Source organism: Brassica napus, chromosome C3 (assembly GCF_020379485.1).
Source record: "Brassica napus cultivar Da-Ae chromosome C3, Da-Ae, whole genome shotgun sequence".
NCBI lineage: Eukaryota > Viridiplantae > Streptophyta > Magnoliopsida > Brassicales > Brassicaceae > Brassica > Brassica napus.
In genome coordinates this window covers 11,156,386-11,161,760 of record NC_063446.1, presented here as the reverse complement: position 1 = coordinate 11,161,760, position 5,375 = coordinate 11,156,386, and the positions used below count along the sequence as shown (strand labels likewise).

Here is a 5,375-nt window from a genome sequence, read left to right as displayed (position 1 = left end):
AAGAAAAGACTTGAGTCCGCTGAAGAGGTTGAAATGGCTGAACACCAAGAAGACCAATTTCAGGACAACCCGCAAAATCCAATTCCTGTAAATGAACGAGAAGGCAACAATGCTGGTGATAATCAGCAGGCTGGTGTAGCTGCAAGACAACAGGCTGGAGACTATGGCATGCCTAGGATGACGCTTGCACATTATGATACACCAGATGCATTCTATGCCGATCGTTCTGGGATTCGCCCACCTCCCATTGAGAGAAGAGACTTTGAGATCAAGACTGGTCTCATTAATTTGGTGGAGAAAAATCCGTTTCATGGAAACCCGTCTGAGGACCCGATGTATCACTTGGAGCATTTTGAGCGAGTCTGTGACACCAGCAGACATAATGGAGTTCCTCAAGGCGCTTTGAAATGCAGGTTGTTCCCGTTTTCCTTAGCTGATAAAGCTATCAGATGGTTAAAGTCCATCCCTCCAGGATCTCTTACTACATGGGAAGAGACAAGAGCTGCTTTTCTACAGCATTTCTTCACCAAGTCAAGGTCCACATATCTGAGAAGCAGAATTGGAAGCTTTCAGCAACTTGATTCAGAAAGCTTTCATGAGGCTTGGGAGCGTTTCAAGGAGTACACACAGGACTGCCCTCACCATGGCTACACTGATGTGAGTTTGCTGAACATTTTCTATAATGGAGTTCATGAAGAGAGTCAAGATGCCATGGACACAGCAAGTAATGGTGATTTCATGACCAAGACTGTTGAAGAAGCTTACACCTTGTTGAACAACCTGTCATCCAGCAAAGCAAACCGCAAGTCAAGGTTTGATACCAGCCAGAAGGGTGTTGGTTATGAATCCAAGAAGATAGATGAGTTGAATGCCAAGATTGAGATGCTTCTCAAGAGAGATCAGAAATCTGTGAAATTTGTGGAGGAGCAAGGCTATCGTTCCTCACAAGAAGCTGTTGGTGATGATTCAAGTGATATGCAGGCTGATGTGAACTACATTGGTGGTCAAGGAAACTACAACAGAGGCTACAATCAGAACCTTGGGTGTAATCAAAATCAGCAAAATAATCTGTCTTACCGGAGCAACAATGTGGAGAATCCACAACATCAGTCCTACCCTCAGGCAGGAAATAGGCAGAACCAGAGTGTGTTCAACCAAGGATTTCAGAACAGAAATCAATATCAGGGGAACAACTCGGGCAACTCAGGATTTCAGCAAAGGCAGCAGTACAACAACTATCAGAATCAAGGAAATGCCTCTTCGTCACAGCCTTCTCAGGATAACGAAATTAAGAAGATGCTGCAAATGGTGCTAGAAGGTCAGAAGAATAGCACTGCAGAGATAAACACCAAGGTGGATAACATGTATGGAGAGCTTAATGGGAAGTTCGAAGCTTTGAACACCCATTTGAAAGTTTTGGAAAAGCAAGTTGCTCAAACCGCCTCCAGCAGCAGAACAGCACCTGGATTTCTACCAGGGAAGTCAGAGACGAATCCCAAGGAGTTTGTTAATGCTATAACACTTAGGAGTGGAAAAACGATTGAGGAATCGAAAGAGAAAGAGATCGACCGATCTCAAGAACAGATCGACCGATCCAAGGGAAGGAGATCGACCGATCCGGTCCATCTGGATCGACCGATCCCGTGTCGACGAAGCCAAATTCCTCTGAACCTGAAGAGGTGTATGTGGCGCCTCCTGCTTATGTTCCTAAGGCTCCATACCCATCCAGACCAAGGCAGAAGATCAAAGAACGTGAGTACGAGAAGCTAAAGAACCTTGTTGGGGAGTTACATGTGAGATTGCCATTTGTTGAAGCGGTGAAGATGGTACCTTCTCTTAAAAGGTACATGAAGGAGATTCTTACCGATAAGATGAGCCTAGAGCGGGGTGTGTTGATGCTCAATGAGGAGTGTAGCGCAGTTCTACAAAATGTCATGCCTAAAAAGCGTGAAGATCCCGGAGCATTTGTTCTACCATGCCGCATTGGATCACTTACTTTTGAGAAGAGTCTCTGCGATCTGGGTTCAGGAGTGAGCCTAATGCCTTTCTCTGTCTCTGAGAGGCTAGGCATGACGAACTACAAACCTACAAGGATCTCCTTGGTCCTTGCTGACCGATCAGTGCGAAGACCAGTCGGTGTACTAGAGAACATCCCTGTTGGTGTTGGAAAGGGATACGTGCTTACCGATTTTGTAGTTCTGGAGCTGGAAGAGGAACCTAAAGATCCTCTCATTTTGGGCAGACCGTTTTTAGCTACTGCTGGAGCCATGATTGATGTACAGAATGGGCATATAGACTTACGTCTAGGAGACATGGCGATGAGATACAATGTGGAGAAGGTGCTGAAAAATCCGACTATTGATGGACAGACTTTCTGGGTTGATACATTGACTGAACTGGTGGAGGAAATGGATGAAGAGTTGCACACTGATGATCCTCTACAAGTCGCATTGACCCAAAAGGAGAGTGAGTTCGGGTTCATGAACCAAGAAGTGGTTGGATTTTCTGAGATTTTGGATTCAGCCTCACCGATTGAGAAGCATGTCGCCTATGTCAGCCTTGAAGACTCAGGCACCGATAAAACCGTCAAACCGTCATCCTCCCAACCAGATTGGAGTGAGGAGAATGCTCCAAAGGTGGAACTTAAAGCCCTCCCAGCTGGGCTGAGGTATGCATTCTTGGGACCGAATTCCACATATCCTGTTATTATTTGTGCTAACCTGAATAATGTGGAGACCGCTTTGCTTCTTTCAAAATTGCGAAAGTATAGAAAAGCATTGGGGTACTCTTTGGATGATATTACAGGTATTTCTCCAGATCTTTGCATGCACAAGATTCACTTGGAGGATGAGTCAAAGACGTCCATAGAGCACCAGCGAAGACTGAATCCCAAACTGATGGAAGTTGTGAAAAAGGAGATTCTAAAGCTGTTGAGTGCAGGGGTGATCTACCCAATTTCAGACAGCACTTGGGTGAGCCCGGTTCATGTGGTTCCTAAGAAGGGTGGCATCACTGTCATCACAAATGAGAAGGATGAGCTGATTCCTACCAGAACAGTCACAGGGCATAGGATGTGCATTGACTACAGGAAGCTAAACTCAGCCACAAGGAAGGACCACTTCCCACTTCCTTTCATTGACCAGATGCTGGAAAGACTAGCCAACCACCCCTACTACTGTTTTCTCGATGGCTACTCCGGGTTCTTTCAGATACCCATTCATCCAGACGACCAAGAGAAGACAACATTCACCTGCCCATACGGTACTTTTGCCTACAGGAGAATGCCTTTCGGATTGTGCAATGCTCCTGCCACTTTCCAGAGATGCATGATGTCGATCTTTACTGATCTTATTGAGGACATTATGGAGGTTTTTATGGACGATTTCTCAGTCTACGGTTCTTCATTTAGCGACTGCCTTGCTAATCTGTGCAAGGTGCTGGAAAGATGTGAGGAGAAGAACTTGGTGTTAAATTGGGAGAAGTGTCATTTCATGGTGAAAGATGGCATTGTTTTGGGTCACAGGATATCAGAGCAGGGTATCGAGGTTGACAAAGCAAAGATTGAAGTTATGACCAGCCTACAGCCTCCCAGGACAGTGAGGGATATTCGGAGTTTTCTGGGACATGCCGGTTTCTACAGGAGGTTTATCAAAGACTTCTCTATGATAGCGAGGCCACTCACCCGTCTGCTGTGCAAAGAAGCGAAGTTTGTTTTTGATGCTGACTGCCTCGCTGCGTTTCAGATTCTCAAGAAGTCTCTAGTCAGTGCTCCCATTGTGCAGCCACCAGATTGGGACTTGCCATTTGAAATAATGTGTGACGCAAGTGATTACGCGATTGGAGCTGTTTTGGGGCAGAGAAAAGACAAGAAACTCCATGTGATCTATTATGCCAGCCGAACGCTTGATGATGCTCAAATCAAGTATGCTACCACTGAGAAGGAGTTGCTGGCAGTAGTTTATGCTTTCGAGAAGTTCAGGTCCTATTTGGTGGGCTCGAAAGTAATTGTGCACACAGATCATGCAGCCTTGAAGTACCTGATGACGAAAAAAGATGCTAAACCGAGACTCTTAAGGTGGATCTTACTCCTACAGGAGTTTGATATTGAGATCAGAGACAAGAGAGGAGCAGAAAATGGAGTGGCAGATCATCTTTCCCGAATGAGAGTGGAAGCTGAAACACCACTGGATGATACATTACCCGAGGAGAATGTCTATGTGATCACCTTGCTGGAGGATGAGTATTTGGATCAGGCTGATTGCTGTGTCATGAGACAAATTCAGGATGATCTCCCATGGTTTGCAGACTTTGCAAACTACCTATGTGCTGGAATTGAACCACCGAACCTGAAGGGGTATGAGAGGAAGAAGTTCATGAGAGATGTGAACCACTACTACTGGGATGATCCCTTCCTCTACAAGAGATGCTCAGATGGTTTATTCAGGAGATGTGTTCTGGAGAATGAGATGCAAGGGATTCTTTTCCACTGCCACAGTTCAGAATACGCAGGCCATTTTGCAACATTCAAGACGGTTTCTAAGGTCCTGCAGGCTGGTTACTGGTGGCCTACACTTTTCAGAGACGCCCATGAGTTTGTCTCAAAGTGTGATGCATGTCAGCGGAAGGGCAACATCAGTAAGAGAAATGAGATGCCCCAAAATTTCATCCTTGAAGTTGAAGTTTTTGATGTATGGGGAATTGATTTTATGGGCCCTTTCCCATCTTCTTATGGAAATGAGTACATCCTGGTTGCGGTTGATTATGTCTCCAAGTGGGTGGAAGCAGTAGCCAGCAAGACAAATGACTCTAGTGTTGTCAAGAAAATGTTCAAGACAGTCATTTTTCCAAGATTCGGGATCCCGAGAGTGGTTATTAGTGATGGAGGCTCTCACTTCATCAACAAGACGTTCGATAAACTGCTGAAGAAACATGGAGTAAAGCATAAGGTAGCTACACCTTATCATCCTCAGACAAGTGGGCAGGTTGAAATATCGAACCGAGAAATCAAGGGATTTTGGAGAAGGCTGTAGGCAAAACAAGGAAAGACTGGGCTGTGAAGCTTGATGACGCCTTATGGGCGTATAGAACCGCCTACAAGACTCCCTTGGGCACCACTCCTTTTAATCTGGTCTATGGAAAGTCTTGTCACCTACCTGTGGAATTGGAGTACAGTGGTTTTTGGGCAACGAAGTTGATGAACTTCGACATTAAAACCGCAGCAGAAAGGAGGATGGTTCAGTTGAACGAGCTGGACGAGATTCGGTTGAACGCCTATGAGAACACCAAAATCTACAAGGAAAGAACTAAGGCATGGCATGACAGAAAGATAATCCCGAGAGACTTCGCTGCTGGAGACAAAGTCCTTCTGTTCAACT

The 5,375-nt window shown here is 45.5% G+C and overlaps 1 non-coding gene across 1 annotated transcript; it reads right to left on the bottom strand.

Annotated features, from left to right (window-relative positions):
- Window positions 1-543: 543 nt before the first annotated feature.
- LOC125584768 lies at window positions 544-650 on the bottom strand. Its single transcript, XR_007321677.1, has one exon. It is a non-coding gene; the product is annotated as a small nucleolar RNA R71 (small nucleolar RNA).
- Window positions 651-5,375: the final 4,725 nt, after the last annotated feature.